This window comes from Giraffa tippelskirchi, chromosome 1, assembly GCF_054371585.1.
Source record: "Giraffa tippelskirchi isolate mGirTip1 chromosome 1, T2T-mGirTip1v1.2.pri, whole genome shotgun sequence".
NCBI lineage: Eukaryota > Metazoa > Chordata > Mammalia > Artiodactyla > Giraffidae > Giraffa > Giraffa tippelskirchi.
Window position 1 is genome coordinate 148948984 of NC_137275.1, and position 18729 is coordinate 148967712.

General features: G+C 39.0%; 1 long non-coding RNA gene and 1 pseudogene across 2 annotated transcripts; one reads left to right on the forward strand and one right to left on the reverse strand.

The window, feature by feature from the left end:
* Positions 1–4814: 4814 nt before the first annotated feature.
* Positions 4815–17405, reverse strand: LOC145510042 (uncharacterized). Its single transcript, XR_014056646.1, has 2 exons — positions 17175–17405; positions 4815–5225 (listed from the first exon to the last, which is right to left on the reverse strand). It is a non-coding gene; the product is annotated as an uncharacterized LOC145510042 (long non-coding RNA).
* Positions 5463–15006, forward strand: LOC145510038 (large ribosomal subunit protein uL11 pseudogene; annotated as a pseudogene). Its single transcript, XR_014056645.1, has one exon. The product of XR_014056645.1 is annotated as a large ribosomal subunit protein uL11 pseudogene (transcript).
* Positions 17406–18729: the final 1324 nt, after the last annotated feature.

The following is an 18729-nucleotide window of genomic DNA, read 5'->3' on the forward strand; positions in this document are numbered from 1 at the left end:
AGAGGAAAAGTCTATTTGTCTCTCCTCTCTGCTAAGGGAAATCAGATGATTTGTTCACACTTATCTTTAGGGCTATTTCTCTAAAAGCTAACCTGAAAAGTTTACCAAAATCTCCAAAGAAAATTAAAATATAGCATCATTTATTTATCAACTCAGCAAACACCAAGTGCCCACTCTGTGTAGGCATTATGGAAGGAATAAAAAGACATCTGCATCTATATAAATACATTGAATAAAATATGATAAGTGCTTCAATAAGTCATTAGAACTGCTACTGGTCACAGACATCAAAAAAAGACATAAAGTACTTGAATGAGATCTAGGCTTGGTCTATGATGTTTTCGTGCTCTGTGAATCTTGGGACCCCTTGACAAAAGTCAAAGGGAGTAATCTGACTGGATTCATTTTTGTGAGCCTTCATTGTCTCATGGTATTGCTGTTTTCTTTACTAAAATTTTCTAAATTCTGATTAACAATCAGTTATAGAATTTTCCTGAGAATTGACTGTCACTGGTTTGTACTTTTCAAAATTTCTTTCTATCTGAATGTTATTTTGATCTTTCATGTTTCTCTAACTTCCTCTACAGGTAGTACCATCCGCAGGGAATGGAGAATTAGTATTGCAATCTGTAATCAAGCTATCAGCAATATGGGAGCTCACAGTTCTACATTAGCCTGGTCAAAGTCAACATGACTTTTGAGTTTCTGAGAGTGCACGAAAGTGTACCTAGTCCACATTCTCCCCACAAAAAACTTTCAGAATTGCTTGACAAATTCCCCTAGCTACTCAGAAAGCACCCACCAAAATGCCTTTCCAGGTTTTATGAATTCAGTTTGAATTTGTTCCAAAGTTATTATAAAGACCTCTTTGCACTGCCAAACACCTTTTAGTAAGTCTAAAATTATTTTAAAATAAAAAGTTAAAAATAATATAGTTTATTTAACTAATTATTGATTGTGAGCCTTTTAGATTATTTTCTTTTTTTGAATAATTTTATAGTGAATATCTTTGTCATAAATTTTGGTATATATTCTATCTATTTACTTATAATGCATTCCTAGAAGTGCAAAATGTTGGGTATATGCATGTATATTTTCTCTCTTTTTTCCCTTTCAATTTTATTAAGATACGGTTGACATACAACATTGTATGTTTAAGGTGCACAGCATAATAATTTGACTTGCATACTTCATGAAATGATTATCACAGTGAAATTTAGTGATCATTTGTCATCTCATATAGATACAAAATTAAAGAAATAGAAAAAAATGTTTTCTTATGATGAGAACCCTTAGAATTTGCTCTTAATTTTCATATATAACATATATGAAAGCAGTGTTAATTATGTTTATCATGTTATACATAATGTATAACTTATAACTTCCTGGTACTTATTTATCCTATAACTGGAAGTTTGTGCCTTTTGATTGCCTTCATCCAATTCTTCCTCTCTAGACCCCTCACTTTCTGGTAACCACAAATCTGATCCCTATTTCTATAGGTTTTTTTTTTTTTTAATAATTCTATTATTTATTTAGACTGTGCTGGGTCTTCATTACTGCACAGGCTTTTCTCTAGTTGTGGTGAGTGGGGGTCTACTCTCTACTTGTGGTGCGCGGGCTTCTCATTTGATGGCTTCTCTTGTTGCAGAGCATGGGCTCTAGGGCACGGGGGCTTCAGTAGTTGCAGTTCCTGGGGTCTAGAGCACAAGCTCAATCATTGTGGTACATGAGCTTAGTTGCTCTGAGGCACGTGGGATTTTCCTGGATCAGGGAGCAAACCCATGTCTCCTGCATTGGCAGGCAGATTCTTTACCATTGAACCACCAGGGAAGCTCTCTATAATTTGTTTTTGAAATACGGTTGACCTGCAACATTGTGTTAGTTCCTGTTATATAATATAGTGATTTGATATAGCTAATGATCAAATTTCAAAAAGGTCACTGTGATAATTCTAGTTATGATGCATCACCATAGAAAGATACTATATTCCCCACACTGTACATACCCATAACTCATTTATATTTTATGACTGGAAGTTTGTACTTCCTAATCTCCCTCACCTTTCTTTTCTCCCCTCACCTCCCTTCCCTCTGGCAACTACTTGTTTGTTTAAAGTGTATTTATATTTTTGATACATATTATCAAACTGTTCTGTAATGTTTCTCAAGACTATGATTGGCTGTTTTAATTTTTAAGGTATTTTTTCGTTTGATAGAAAGCAATGATATTTCATTGTTGCTTTAATTTGCATTGCTTCTATTCCTGAGGAGAGTAGCAATCTTTTTATGTTTATTACCCATTTGTACTTTGTATGTGTGCATAAATTACCTGCTTATGACTTCTATGAATTTTATTTTTGGGGGTGCTCCCATTTATCTTAGTGATTTGTTATCAGGTCTTTAATGCGGTTCCAAGTCTTGTCCCTTTGTGTTGAGATTCTTTTCTCAGTTGACAACTTTGGAGTTTTATGTTTAATTTGTTAAAGTATGAAAGTTTTATTTAGAAAATATTCTCTCTTCAAGAATTGGAAGCATAATGGTATATAAGCAGCAGCATCTAGGTAACATCCAAAATTGATAACTCCACTGGTAATCAATCTTTATCCTTAGACTTAGCTCAGGCACTCCAACTCTTTCTGATCAGATGAGTTTCTGATTAATTCTATCTCTTAGGGCATGGTAAGGGCATGAAAATGAAATACACAATCTGTGTTCTATCAGCTCATTGGTGCAAAATTCAACACAGGACTCTTCTCTCTTCCCAAACCCTACCTTCTCTCACTAGTGGTTTTCTGAAAATTTAAATAATACCTATCATTTCTTTTTCCACCAGCCCTGCTCACGCATGGACGCCTCCTGTGAGTCAGACTTCTTTTCCCCTGAATCTTTTTTCTAATAGCTCCATGTCATTGCTCCCATCTTCAGTCAGTTTGTCCAGAAAAGTCCCCTCCACTCCCAGCCCCACTTATCCTCTTGGAAAGTCTCTATACATTCTTAGGCCCCCAGCTAACGGCTCATGTGTAAGCCTGATATGAAGTGAGTTGATTGTCAGGGAAGAGGGCCACATAGAGTTCTTAAATATGATAAGTCTGACATCCCAGATGAACAGAAACTTGACATGGCTTAACAATTTATGCAGGTTATTTCATTGCTTCTGACATTTCTATCATACTATACATATAATTTATTTATTTTTTTCCTCTGAGAAGTTGGAGAACATGTTTCCTGAGCCCTGGGGACTCAGACTGCTGTTCCCTTCAATGGAGCCTTCTCTGGCTTCTTGGGCAAGTTCCCAGCCTCCACTGGGCTTGTATAGTGTTGTGCACGCGTCTTTCTTAAAATAATTGCCTGTTGTCCTGACTGTTCTCCCTCTGTGGTTTTTTTTTTTTTTTTGGCCTACTCTGCTGCAAGCTCAGTCAGAGCGCCCTCGGGGTCTTATTCATTTTTATTTATTTATTTATTTTTACCCCCAGTGATGCCTTATATATAAAATGTGCTTGATAAAAGGTTAGCATAGTTTGTCCTCTCTTTATAGAAATCATACTTGTAGCATGCTACAATTGAGAAATACAAATTTTACTTTATAGCCAATAGTTTGTTAATCACACACAGTACATATATATTAGAAAAAAGTAGAAAATATTGTTAAATAAAAGGAATAAAAGAAAATGTTCTGTAGTTACCCTTCTCAGAAGTTGCCACTGTTAATATTTGGGCATATATTCTTCCAGAATTTGAAGAAGGTGGTGAAGAAAAATATTTGTTGAGTTTTTATTGAGTCCTCACTGTGTGCCAGGCATTGTGCTAAGCACTCCATGTGGAAGTTCCACATGTTCACACTGTGAGAGGGCAACTCTTATTTTCACTATTTCAGAACAGGAGACTCTGAGGTTTAAGGAGGTTAAATAACTTACTCAAGGTCGCGTGACTGATAAGTAGCTTAGCCTGGATTTGAACCCACACAATGTGAGCCCAAGCGCATATGAGTCAACAAGCATGTTGATGAAAGTGCATATATCCAGAGCCAAACTAACTGGGTTAAAACCCCAGTTCCTCACTAACAAGCTGTGTGACTACAGGCAAGCTAATTAGTCTTTTTGTATCTCAATCCCCATTCCTTTATCTTTAAAATGGTGTTAATAATGATATTAACCCCAAACTCTGCACAGAATTGTAAAGAGGATAAGATGGAATAATTTATGTGAAGTACTTAGAACAGTGCCCACCTATATATAGTAAAATCTGATTGTTAGCTTTATAATACTATGTTCATTGAATAAAAGTCACCACACTATAATCTTCTTTGTAAACTTTTTTATTATACTGTGAGCATCATTTTAGTTCTAAATATACTTGTACCAAATCATTTATAGGACCATACAATAATCTAGTTCTTTGAATGCACCATAATTTATATAACAAATTTCCTGTTTCTCCAGGATATGGGCATCACAAGATGAGGATGGTTGCAAGAACTGTGGCAAGGCTAACGTAAGGTAGATCCTCAATAAAGATTTGTTGACTGATTGAATGAATGCATATTGTTGAAGTTATTTCCAGTTTTTCACTATTAATCATGTTTTTAAGAATTCTTTTATTTGCAGGAGGTTTTGAAGTTTAAAAATTTCCCTGTGCAGTAATACATCACCTTCTAATCATTGTTTAAGAACCAAAATATAACTCTTACACTGATGTAAACAGCCATTGAGTCTAAGGGTACCCATTTGGTCCAAGAGAAAAAAATACTTAAGCTAAAGTAAAGGTACATGGTTACATTTAAAACAATAACTTTAAAGAGTCTCTTTCATGAAATTGTTTTCAAAGAGTGTTTTACTATGTGGGTAAATTTTAACAAAAATTGCTCCAATTAACTCCAAGTACAGGGACACACATAATGCTTTGATTACACATGTGAAACTCATTTAGTCAGGAGACTTTGAGTAGGAAAAAATGCAACTTTGTGGAAAAAAAGAATCCCCATTACAATAATGACAGAGTAGTTTCCCAAGATCTAATCACATGCACATTTAGAAGAAAGCATTTTAGATTCTTTGTCACAGCAGCATCTGGTGACTTTCTAACTTTTCCCAAACAGCTTCACACTGCCTTCGGAATTCCATCTTGTGTTACACAGATCTGTGAAGTTGCCTGTGGAGACTTAGGAAACTTGGAACATTTTCAGTTTCACTTGAAAAAGATGCTACTATTCTTCAATCCATTGACCTACGGAGGAAAGTAGTGATGAATGGAGAGGCAAGATGAATGAGGTGAGGAGGACCACTTCACGTGTTGTTCTGATGTAGTAAACAACTCAGAGAATGCCTTTAAGGAGATGATGAGCCTGGCCAACAGAACATATTGATCAGAAGGAAGATAAATAGTTGATGACTAGCTTGAGGAACAGCTGTAGCAAAAGATTACTCCAGAAAGGTAGGCAATCTAGAATCCAGCCAAGGATATCCTTTTTTTCAGTTGAGACTGTGTCACTTTAGATAGATTTTGTTTTTGGCCTTGAACTGAAGTGTAAACCATATAGTCCAGCCTGTTTTGAGGGATAAGCATTGAAGTTGCTTCAGACTTTAGTGTCAGTTTCACTTTCATTTCGGTTTTGTTCAGTGTGAAAATGACAGTAGCTAGCTACCTGCTACTGTAGTTACATCACTTGGAGCCTAGACTGAAAATGTAGTAGGAGACTGCAGATCTATGAATGATGGTGGAACAGTTCACTAGGCCTCGTAAAAGGAAATAATTTTTGGATAGTTTGGCCTAAACTCCACTCACAGCCTAACTGAATAGGCTGCTGCTGCTGCTAAGTCGCTTCAGTCATGTCCGACTCTCTGCGACCCCATAGATGGCAGCCCACCAGGCTCCCCCGTCCCTAGGATTCTCCAGGCAAGAACACTGGAGTGGGTTGCCATTTCCTTCTCCAATGCATGAAAGTGAAAAGTGAAAGTGAAGTTGCTCAATCGTGTCCAACTCTTCGCAAACCCATGGACTGCAGCCTACCAGGCTCCTCCATCCATGGGATTTTCCAGGCAAGAGTACTGGAGTGGGGTGCCATTGCCTGAATAGGAGTATGATGTAAAAATAATCTTCCTAGGGTTACCTTTCCCTTATGTTCTTCTCTTTTTATCTGCTTCTCAGTTTTTGTTTCTCCTGTTCTCTACTTTTGATTCTTCCTCTTCTATTCTCCTTTCCCCTGCCTTTAAATGTATTTCTCCTTTTTTTCCTACATCTTTTTCCCTGCTTCCCCTGCTTACCCCCCTTTTCCTCTCTCTCTCTCGTTCCCCTTTCTTCTCCATGCCTCTCAGGTTTTAAACTGCCAACTTCTAAACTTCATGGAGCTGAAGTATTATTTTGATGGCAATTGTGAAAAAATTTTACTGCTTGTAATTTAAAAATAGTTTTATGACAGTATTTATTTTTCCAAGGAAAAACTTGGGCTCCACTTTTTCTGATTTTAGTTTTATTACCTAATATAAAGCACTTCAGTAAGATCTGGCACAGAAAGAGTACTACGTTAAATCTTAGTGATTAGTATTCCCTTGATTCAGTTTTTCCCTCTGGAACAGTCGACCTTGAAAGAAAAAAGATTTCCTCTGTTTTTCCTAAACAATTCAAGATGGCCAGTTGCTGTTGTCCTTACCGATGCTCTCAAAGATGGAGTGTTCACCCTTTTTCCAGCTCCCTGTTTTAGTAGATCATTATTAAATTGACTACCCAAACTTGACTTCTCTGTAACTTAAGCTCACTTAGCAGAAAGAACAAATAAACAGTGCTTCCTTGAGGTAACAGTTAAAATTCTAGGAAATGCCTCTTTGAACCTCTTATAGCATAGTCCATGGACAGAGCATGGGTTTTGGGGCTCAGTTCCATATGCAAAGCATTTACACTGTTTCAGCGTCTGATTCTTCATCTATCAGGAAAGATTATGAGGACTGTTGTGAAAATTAAAGAAATCCAAGCTGACAGAACACCTAGAGCCCATGTTTGGTGAGAGCCTGATAAATGGCAGCATAAACCTCTGGAGTTCCCATTGTGCAATATTCTTCTCATGGAAATGCTACTAATTCTCCCTCCTACATCTCCGTGATCTGTAAATAATGAGTGTGGTTTGGGAGTATTAAAATCAGAGAGATCAGAGATCACTAGGTATGGACAGAGAGGGAGAAACAGGGACAGCCTATTGGTCTATGTACCTTGTGCCCAAGGACACAGAGACTGCCTCTTTGGCAGCTGAGTGCCTAAACCTGGGAACTTCCCAATATAGAGCTAGGAGAAGTAGTGGGAGTATCACATGCTGAGTTAACTTCTTGCAAAAAACTTGTGTAGTAGGACCTGCCTCTGGGATTACCCCTCCTCTGCCTCCCCACAGACATTGCACAAGTATCTGGTTGGTGTAGAAGCCAAGCAAATGTGAAAAAGGTCTCTCTTTAAAGTGTAAGAGTTACACAAGACAGTGTCATGTGTGTGTGTGTGTGTGTGTGAGAGAGAGAGAGAGACGGAGACATGGAGAGACAAAGTAATGGAATTAAACCCTTCTCATAGCGATACTGGAAGTACCCCTAGAACTTGAACAATTTCATGTACAGTTTCTTCGTACTTTCCCCAAATTAACCTAAAAATGCTGAAACCAAAACTGATCCAGTCCAGAAATGTTTTTATGAAAATTCACATTGGATGCACTCTTAAGGTTTCAAAGGTTCTTACAGGTCATTGCAGGTCATTGTTTACTGATGTGCTGTCTGTGGTCATCTGTGAGCTGGACACCAGCCATTTAATTGTAACATCATTAGTAAATAAAGTGATCCAGCTTGCAAGTGATTTACTTTCTGACCAAATAGACAAAAATGAATTCAAAATTTTCTCTACAATGACATCTGTTTGACTTGCTTTCATTATGCCTTTCTGGATGAAGAAAAAGAGGGTAGCAAGATGACTGGCAGGTGGAATCTTCTTTGACCCAAGACGTAAACATCACTGGTCATGGCTGTTGTGAGTAGTTATATAGAGGTAAACCTTGCAGAAAATGGGATGTGTTGAATCACTATTGATTCTGAAGTGCAACCATAATGCTTTAATAATTCAATATTTTGCTTGCTCAAGTTCATCTTTCTCAGGTATGCCTATAGACAGTAACTTGCTGATGAGTGACAGTCTGAGAAAATCCATCTCTTGGAGAATCTGTATATGGAGGTATAAGATGTTTCTAGTGCTATTAGGAGAGAGATGAAAATTGGACAAGAGGGCAACAGGTTAAATCTGTGGGCAGCTAGTGTTTAAGAAGAAGGAAGGACAGCCACTTTTCCTCCTGGGTGACCATAGAAGAGATGCTGTGAACGAGGACACTTATTTCTCAGAATCTGAAATCGTATAAAAATCTCTGAGACTGTGGGACTCTTCTCAGGCCACAGACCTCAAAGATGTGGCAAGATAGGCTGGGAGGGGTCTGAGTCTATCCAATAGAGTTTCCTTTTTCCTGCAGTTTCAGGAGACAAAGGACGATTGGGTAAGAGAATGGAATAGTGGGAGGAAATAATGGGAGAGACAGACTTCTGTAGGCGTCCTATACTCCTACGCATCTTGATGAGCATGCCGAGAACACAAGGCAACATCACCTTACACCCAGACAGTTGCTCAGGACGGTGCTCACTCAAGCAGTGAGCAAGCTTGAAGCATGAAGTAAAGTCTCCCTTTGGGACAACACAGACTTGGTTATGCTTCCTATGACGTGGTGAGTTCCCAGAGCTTTGTGTTTCTCTCTCGTAGAGGAGTGCCTCCCACCCACCATGTGTGGGCATCTGTCTGGACCTACATGTAGCCTCTACTTGAAGGCCAAGTGGAACTGATGGAAGCATACTAATGCTCACAGTGCTTGCTGTGCCATGAGTCCCACGTCTCTAACCAGATTCCTCATGTCTTCTGCTAGCATCCATGAAAATGGTAGCAGGGTAACAAGTTAAAATCAAATCTCAGACCTAATAGGGAAGGAATACAAAAGTTTACTGAAATATCTCAAAAGGAACTTGAACCTTCACTGAAGCACTTTTTCCTCTGTCTTTCAAAAAGTTGCTCAGCCATCCTTAAAAACCAACAATAAACTCCGAGGTTCTTGGCAAAGCTGTAGAATTCTTGGACTCCTTAAATTTGACCTCGAGAGTCACTGAATTTCCTGAATTCTTCCTTCAGCACAAGAAAGAGGCTGTGAGAGCACTGATGCGGTGTGTTTGATAGCGGGCAACTGCGATCTTGGAGAGGTCAGCCAGCCATTCTTGCCCTAAGGCTATATACTTAAGGCAGTCCAATTTTCAAACATCTCCAGATATTGAGTGAATTTAGCCATATTCCCTCAGGAGCCCATTGTAACATTTCACCTTTTCCCTTTTAGGATGTTTTTCTGCTTTATAATTTAAATAGAACGAAAAGGCTTATCATGAAAGTCTTTCCTTTTGTGGACTTCCATGGATATTTAGAAAACTGGTCAGAGAGGGGAAAAACAAAGCATCTTGAAGTTCATTGTCATTTTCTTTTCTCAAGGTTGGCTGAATGGTGTTTCAATTTTATTTAAAAATCTTTCTCTGTGAATATCATTCCCGTAACTGTTCTCTGATGATTTCTCCAAGGAAAATAGGAAATAAACTCTACTTATACTGTCTCAAGATTGTCTTTCCACCCTGATAACACTTGCATATACTTTTCTTTGTCTGCCAGAGACTTCCATGAGCACCATCTCCTAGGGATTATATTAAGTGGATCCTTTAATTGGGACACTGGAATAATTAAGTTCTAAGACCACTTCCAATATAAGGTTTATATTATTTGGTGAATCCTATATCCCTAGTTTATGCACATCTGTGTAAAGGAGCAATCACTTAATCCATTATTGCTTGAGATAGCATGAAAAATTGTCATATTTGTCCAAGAGAGCATGTGTTTCCAAGGATGCATTCAACAAGAGACATCATCATTTCTGTATGCTTCCTTATAAATATGTTTTGTCCTTGTATTTCAATTTTTAGTAGGCTTATTACTATTGATATTAATCAGTATCTTACAATTAAAAATCAATCTCTGTTTTAAAAGCCAAATGGAGATATAAATAATATCCCATGTGCTAACTTTCCTTCATAGTCTGATAGAGAAATATTGAAACTGTATCATTTTTTCTCCTTTTCCCTTGAATTTTTCAAGTTCACCCAAAAGCAGGTTATTGTTTTCCTTCTTGACTTCTTCAACCATTCACCACATGTTTATTTGGGCCTTACCTTGTGCAGACAGCTGAGATTTAATTATCTAATTGAGTGTAGTAATTTAGTATGTAGCTGTTTGCATAAATTCTTTATTTTTTTCCTGGTTAATTCCTTAGTGACATTTCTCTGGCATGGGATTTCCTCGATTAGGCGTGGAGTTAACATGAGTGGGGAAGATTGTGCAAAGGCTATCTTGGAGAAGATCCTGAGAAGTCATTAGTACTCTGCTTGATTAGGTACTTAGAAGAATTTTATTTCTGCTCTTAGAAGTATTGCTTTGCCTGTTACTATAATCAACCATTTCGAGTGGTGTTGCTATTAGTACACTGACCATTAAAACAATATATTCTGCCTGTGAATTTAGTCAAATTTTAATAGTTTAAATAAAGTCAGAAAAAAAGATGTTGTAGAATAACTTGTTGATATAAAATGTTTATAAAATGATAAAAATCATCACTTGATGATTTAAATTTTTTTCATTTTGCTCATAGTCATTTTCCAGTTTTTCTATTATTAATACCTGTATAACTGATGTGGGGCCTGTTGTCCAGAGTTGTATTTTTCAATTGTTCAAAGGGTCAGTAAAGCCCATTAGGGCTTATGGTGATTTTGCCATATTGTGGAAAACAGTACCATACTGTTTTGGTTACTGTAGCTTTGTAGTATAATCTGAAGTCAGAGAGCCTGATTCCTCCACCTCTGTTTTTCCTTTTCAGGATTGCTTTGGCTATTCAGGGTCTTTTGTGTTTCTATACAGATTAAAAAAATTTTTTATAGTTCTGGGAAAATGCCCACTGGTAATCTGATAAGAGATTGCATTGAATCTATAATTGCCTCAGTCCACATTCTCATTTTAAATCTGTTTGGCCAATGCTACATATAGAAGGATTTTAAAGACTAACAATGGATTTTCTTAATCTTAATTAAGAGATGACTTCAGCTGCATCCTGAATATAGTTTCCTTACCTGGAACAAATTGATCCTGTCTTGGCTACTGTAGTTAACAATTGAATTGACATTTCTCTCCAGTATTTAGTTAGTAGAAGATATCATGAAACTTTCACTTCCAACTGTAACAAGAATAAACTTTGGCTAAATTACCTCTGATAATACCAGCATCATGACTTTATGCGACCCCATGGTCGCCTTGGGACCTTGGCCATTCCCACTCTTCAGTAAGAGATTATATAGGTCCAGTACATTGATGACATCATACCGGTAAAATTAGAGGAGTGGGAAGTAATGAGCATCATAATACTTTGGTAAGATACTTAACATGTTGGTCTTGAGACACTTGTGTAACAAAGAGTGGGAAACAAAGTCCTAAAATATGCAAGGCTTTCTTATTTATATTTTAAGTCCTTTTGGCCTCACTGGCCACTGTAGAATAAGATCACCAGATGTGTGTGGGCAGTGACCAGGATCATGCAGATACAACCTGACAGTGCCTCACCCTGGGCCTATGGCACCTGTCTCTTACTCCCCACCTTGGAGATTCTGACACTGTTGCCTGTGACACCTGAAGGTACCACCTTGACATCCACGCATATATAAGCCATTAAGGTGGGGGAGTGATGGCTCCATAGAAATGTGACCTTGGATTAATATAGTTGGGTACTCTTGCCTAGAACTTTGACCCTTAAAGGCCTGGTGCAGAGATGCAGGGACAGCCAGAGATTATTTATATGGTCGTGGAAGTAAGAGTCCAGGAGTGTAATGATGAGTGTCCAGTGTTGGACATGTTCCAGTGGTAGAGTCCAGAACAGTTCTTATGGGATCATTTTGGCTGTGTCCTACCTGGCTACCTTCCTTGGTTCCTGACCATTTTTTCAACATTGTTTTTGAGTCTTCATGTTGATTCTCTGAGCTACTCAATAGCTTTCCAACAAGTAACTTTTCTGCTTAAGTAGTTCCTACTGATTGTCATGCTGAATCCTGACTCTAAAATAAGAGAGTTATGCTAAATGACTTCTACAGTGATTACCTCATATTTTTTCACTTTATTATTATATTGCTTCCATTGCATCAACAGAGAAGGCAATGGCAACCCACTCCAGTACTCTTGCCTGGAAAATCCCATGGACAGAGGAGCCTGGTAAGCTGCAGTCCATGGGGTCACTAAGAGTCGGAGACGACTGAGCAACTTCCCTTTTACTTTTCACTTTCATGCATTGGAGAAGGAAATGGCAACCCACTTCAGTGTTCTTGCCTGGAGAATCCCAGGGACAGGGGAGCCTGATGGGCTGCCGTCTTTGGGGTTGCACAGAGTTAGACACGACTGAAGTGACTTAGCAGCAGCATTGCATTGCATTGCATCAATGTTTATGCTTTTGTGAAGTTTTTGTAAATCAACAATATTTTGATAATAAAAAATGAAATAAATATTATGCTCTATTGGGCTTCCCTGGTGGCTCAGTTGGTAGAGAATCTGCGTACAATGTGGGAGACTTGGGTTTGACCCCTGGATTGGGAAGATCCCCTGAAGGAGGGCATGGCAACCCACTCCAGTATTCTTGCTTGGAGAATCCCCATGGACAGAGGAGCCTGGTGGGCTGCAGTCCATGGGGTTGCAAAGAGTTGGACATGACCGAGTGACTAATCACACACATTAGACTTAAGTTTTTAGTTTTTCTTGGAGTCCTCTTGAGAACATGGGTGTAAAGAGCAGAGAATTCAGTAAATATCAATATGATTCTTAACCCTTATGAGGCTTTCTTACTGAATGTTTTGAAATAATTGTATTAAGACCCAACTGGGTGATTTATTGTAAAGTTAATGGCATGACTTTTTATTGGCTAGGCTAGTTCTGTATGTTAATGAGCACAAAGGCAGAATGTAAAAATTTCCACAAAAAAGTTTTGTGAACAAGAAAAATGTAAGGTTTTGTTACTGTTACTTTTGTTACATACTGTGAACTCAGCTTAACGCATGGTGACTGAAGGATCTGATGTTTGCTGGTCATTTCTTATATGAAGGTAGTGTGAAGGATCTGGAATGGATCTAAACTGCTCTAGCTGAAACAGGAGAGAGATTCAAGGAGACCCAGAGGAAAGATCCACAGCCAGGTACTGTAGCTGGAGAAGATGCAAAGTCTATGTGGGGAAAGGTAGAGAAAGAGGTGACCCTATGGATATAGAAAGATATGTTTTGGAGAAATGGAGATGTGTCATGGAGATTTTGGAGAAAAATACTTTGTGGGTGATATGAGCAATCTGTCTCCCATGAGAAATCATAAAGTCCATATTGCATACTGATGCTTGTGGATAGAAATCTTTATTTTAATGGAGATGAAGTATAGGGTAAAAGTAGAAACAATGTGCCAAGGCAGTTGACACTTGGATTACAGAAGCCACTTTTGTAAAATCCTCTATATATCATTTTTCACTGTCTTTAACTGAGGCTCAGTTGAGCTATAGTAAGATTTTGCTCAAGAGGTTCTTTTCTTTTTTTCCCCAAATTTTAAACTTTTTATTTTGTATCTGGGTATAGCCCATTAACAGTGTCATGTTAGTTTCAGGCAAATAGCAAAGGGGCTCAGCCATACATTTACATGCATCCATTTCCCCCTAAACTCCCCTCCTATCCAGGCTGGCATTTACATTAAGAAGAGTTCTATGTGCTATACAATAGGTCCTTGTTGGTTATCCATTTTGAATATAACAATGTGTACTTAACCTTCCCAAATTCCCTAACTATCCCTTCCCCTTGGAAATCGTAAGTTCTTTTTCTAGGTCTGTGAGTAAGAGGCACTTTTCTCAAGTTATATCTGTTTTCACACAGATTTGGCCTATTTCCACCAACCAGAGAATAGCATTTCCTGAGGTTCTACTATGCACCAGCCACTAAGCCGGTTGTGTATTAAGGTTGGGGAGCAGCTCAGTGGGAGTTGCCTGCCTGGGTGAGAAGAAGCCAATTACTGGTTTGTCTAGGATTGTCTGTGAGTTGTAATAATAAAAAACAAGTCCACTTTTATTATTGTTTTAAAATTCTCTACAAATAGCTGTGAAAAGAAGAGAAGCAAAAAGGAAAGGAGAAAATGAAAGATATACCAATTTGAATGCGGAGTTTCAAAGACTAGCGAGGAGACATAAGAAAGCCTTCCTCCTTTCGGCTTTCGGCTCGGAGGAGGCAAAGGTGCAACTTTCTTCGGTCGTCCCGAATCCGGGTTCATCCGACACCTGCTGCCTCCACCATGCCGCCTAAGTTCGACCCCAACGAGATCAAAGTCGTGTACCTGAGGTGCACCGGAGGGGAAGTAGGTGCCACATCTGCCCCGGCCCCCAAGATCGGCCCCCTGGGCCTGTCTCCAAAAAAGGTCGGTGATGACATTGCCAAGGCAACTGGTGATTGGAAGGGTCTGAGGATTACAGTGAAACTGACCATTCAGAACAAACAAGCCCAGATTGAGGTGGTACCTTCTGCTTCTGCCCTGATCATCAAAGCCCTCAAGGAACCACCAAGGGACAGAAAGAAGCAGAAAAACATTAAGCACAGTGGAAACATCACTTTTGATGAAATTGTCAACATTGCCCGGCAGATGCGGCATCGGTCTCTAGCTAGAGAGTTTCTGGAACCGTTAAAGAGATCCTGGGGACGGCCCAGTCTGTGGGCTGCAATGTTGATGGCCACCACCCTCATGACATCATAGATGATATCAACAGTGGTGCAGTGGAGTGCCCAGCTAGTTAAGAACTGCAAAGGAAAAAGAAAAATAAAGGATTATTTGACAACCAAAAAAAAAAAAAAAAAAGAAAGCCTTCCTCAGTGATCATTGCAAAGAAATAGAGGAAAACAATAGAATGGGAAAGAATAGAGATCTCTTCAAGAAAATTAGAGATACCAAGGGAATATTTCATGCAAAGATGGGCTCAATAAAGGACAGAAATGGTATGGACCTACCAGAAGCAGAAAATATTAAGAAGAGGTGGCAAGAATACACAGAAGAACTGTACAAAAAAGATCTTCATGACCCAGATAATCATGATGGTGTGATCACTCACCTAGAGCCAGACATCCTGGAATGTGAAGTCAAGTGGGCCTTAGGAAGCATCACTATGAACAAAGCTAGTGGAGGTGATGAAATTCCAGTTGAGCTATTTCAAATCCTGAAAGATGATGCTGTGAAAGTGCTGCACTCATTATACCAGCAAATTTGGGAAACTCAGCAGTGGCCACAGGACTGGAAAAGGTCAGTTTTTATTCCAGTCCCTAAGAAAGGCAATGCCAAAGAATGCTCAAACTACTGCACAATTGCACTCATCTCACACGCTAGTAAAGTAATGCTCAAAATTCTCCAAGCCAGGCTTCAACAATATGTGAACCGTGAACTTCCAGATGTTCAAGCTGGATTTAGAAAAGGCAGAGGAACCAGAGATCAAATTGCCAACATCCGCTGGATCATCGAAAAAGCAAGAGAGTTCCAGAAAAACATCTATTTCTGCTTTAGCCTTTGTGCCAAAAGCCAAAGCCTTTGTGCAGATCTAAGCAAGCTGGAAAATTCTTAAAGAGATGGGAATACCAGGCCACCTGACCTGCCTCTTGAGAAATCTGTATGCAGATCAGGAAGCAACAGTTAGAACTGGACATGGAACAACAGACTGGTTCCAAATCAGGAAAGGACCATATACAAGGCTGTATATGGTCACCCTGCTTATTTGACTTATATGCAGAGTCCTTTGGACTGCAAGGAGATCCAACCAGTCCATTCTAAAGGAAATCAGTCCTGAATATTCATTGGAAGGACTAATGTTGAAGCTGAAACTCCGATACTTTGGCCACCTGATGTGAAGAGCTGACATTTGAAAACACCCTGATGCTGGGAAAGATTGAAGGCGGGAGGAGAAGGGGATGACAGAGGATGAGGTGGTTGGATGGAATCACTGACTCAATGGACATGAGTTTGAGTAAACTCCGGGAGTTGGTGATGGACAGGGAGGCCTGGCGTGCTGCAGTCCATGGGGTCACAAAGAGTTGGACACAACTGAGCGGCTGAACTGAACTGACAGATAATATACCTCCTTTTTGCTTGTACCTGGGTGTATATCTCCTCTCAATATCCCTTTTGTAATGCCACTACTGTAAGTTCTGCATATGTTATCTGTTTTATCACTTAGAATAACTCTGCAAGGCATTGATGCCCCTTATTATAGACGAGACTTGAGGAGATTAAGACCTTCACTGGATACAAGAGCAGAGTCAAGATTTCAACCCAGCACTTCAGTCCTGCAAACCTTTTCTATCCTGACTACGTCACCCTGCCTCCTCAAGTCAGCCTGGACAGTGTACCAGGGGCCAGGTTTTCTCTAGTTGAGGATTTGGTAGATTCTCACTGCTATCTCTTCTGCTTCTACCCTCGTGGAGGGTATAGGGCCACTCTGGGCAATGGATAGATACCCATCCTGTCCCTGATGACAAAAATAGTTTGGTTGTCTTTGGTCTATCAAGCTCTTAGCAAGTCAGCTTTGGTTGTGAAAAGGACTATATAAAAGCAGTGACTAAATTTGGACCTACGGGACAGGAAAGCTGTCCTACTTTCTAATGCACTTGGCTCATTCTCAAGAAATAAACATAAATAGCACTGTAGCTTGTTTGTGATTAAATGCCAATCTCTTGCATGAAAAAGTTGACCTTTAAAAAAATAGCTTAAAGTAAGCCAAGTATCATGGTGAACTATCAAAACTACTTCACCCTTGGTTAAAATGTGCCCTTTCTGTATGCCCCCAGTGAAAGGATGGATCCACAAGAGCAGTAAATTAAAAGTTCAAAGCACTTGGGAATGCTGGCTTTGAACTGAACTGAACATTAAGCAGCAGCAGAAAAATGCTTCTTAACTGATTTTGAATTGCAGCCTTCTTTTTCCTATTCCCCCCATTTTAGGCCTCCTGTCTTCAATTCTGAATATTTATTGTTAAAATATACTTACCAAAGGGATGTTATTCTTCTTTGTGGCTTTCATGATAAAGAGTTTCTCTTGCTTATAAATTGACACCCCAAATATTTTTGCCTCAAGCCTAAACAAGACAAGCATGTGGATTATATTTGTTTTGAAATAAACATGGCTTTAAGGCTTGTCTGTGGTAGAAATAGCACAGAGGGAGAGAAAAATACAGTTTGGCCTTTTCTAACATCAAAACACTTGGAAACGTTTGGGGTCAGTTACAACCCCAGCGGAACAGATGTCCTCATTCTTTGAATTGTGCTGTCATTCAGCTAGAATCTTACACCTCTAGTCAGTTGCAGGGGGGCTGGCTGGAAACTTTCCTGCTCACTTTCCATCTGCCTCCTACCCCCTGGCCCTTATTTTATGGTGGAAGTTGACTATAGAGCTATCAACCTCTTAATCTAACTTTTCAGATTAAATTATGCTTTTGCCCTTGGTATCATTTTTGCCCATGTGTGATCCATAGACCCAAGGAGTGTGTTAGAAATGCACAGATCCAGCCTCCATGCCAGTCCTAATGAATCCACATCTTTGGGTAGAGCTTAGGGATCTGCATTTTAACCAGATTCCCAAACACACTGAAGTTCCAATCACTTTGTGTTCCAATCACTTCGCATTAACTAAAGGTTTAGTCTTTCAACTTGTTAGCCTAGGCATCCTTGGGCTGTATCTAGGTAATAATAATTTTAGTACTGCTTAAGGTTTTAATTCCACTAGTGTTTATTGATCTCCTACATTTGTGCCAGGCTTTTTCACAATCATGATTTCAGATAATGATAAATTATCCAGTGAAGTATTTTATCTCATAACAAAAATGAGAAAGCTGAGGCACTCAGATGTTAGGTGACTTGTTCATACAGGTTTACACAAATAGTTAATAGTGGAAGTAAGATTGAATCAGGTTTCTGACTTCATAGCCCCACTTATATTTCTGCTATCGTTCTTTTGCCTAAAAATAAGACCCTGATGCTGGGAAAGATTGAAGGCAAAAGGTGAAGGGGATGGGAGAGGATGAGATGGTTATGTAGCATCAATGACTCGATAGACATGAATTTGGGCAGACTCTGGGAGATAGTGAAGTATTGGGGATCCTGGCGTGCTACAATCTATGAGGTCGCAAAGAGTCAGACACCACTTAGCAACCAAGCAGCAACAACAATTGAGCTTCTACCACAGATCAGGTAGTGTTCTTAGTGCAGGAGATGAAGTAAGAGAAGATGACACCCCTGCCCACGAGACCCATTCTCATGGGAGAAGACAGATAGTAAACAGCTCAAATGCACATAAGCACCCCATTAAAGAGCATGTGATAAATGGAGGTTCTAATTTCGAATCTTCAGATTCTAATTCAGAAAAATTATTCTTATCATCTTTATTGTCACATAAAACTAAATAAGACACTATTAGTCTTTAGGGCTAATAAAGTTCTTAGTTTTTATATCTAGCAGATGATGTAAGAATTGCCGATAAATGTTAATTAATGAGAGTTGTTTCCAAGGAAATATATAATCTAGAAATTTGCTTCTATCTCACCAAC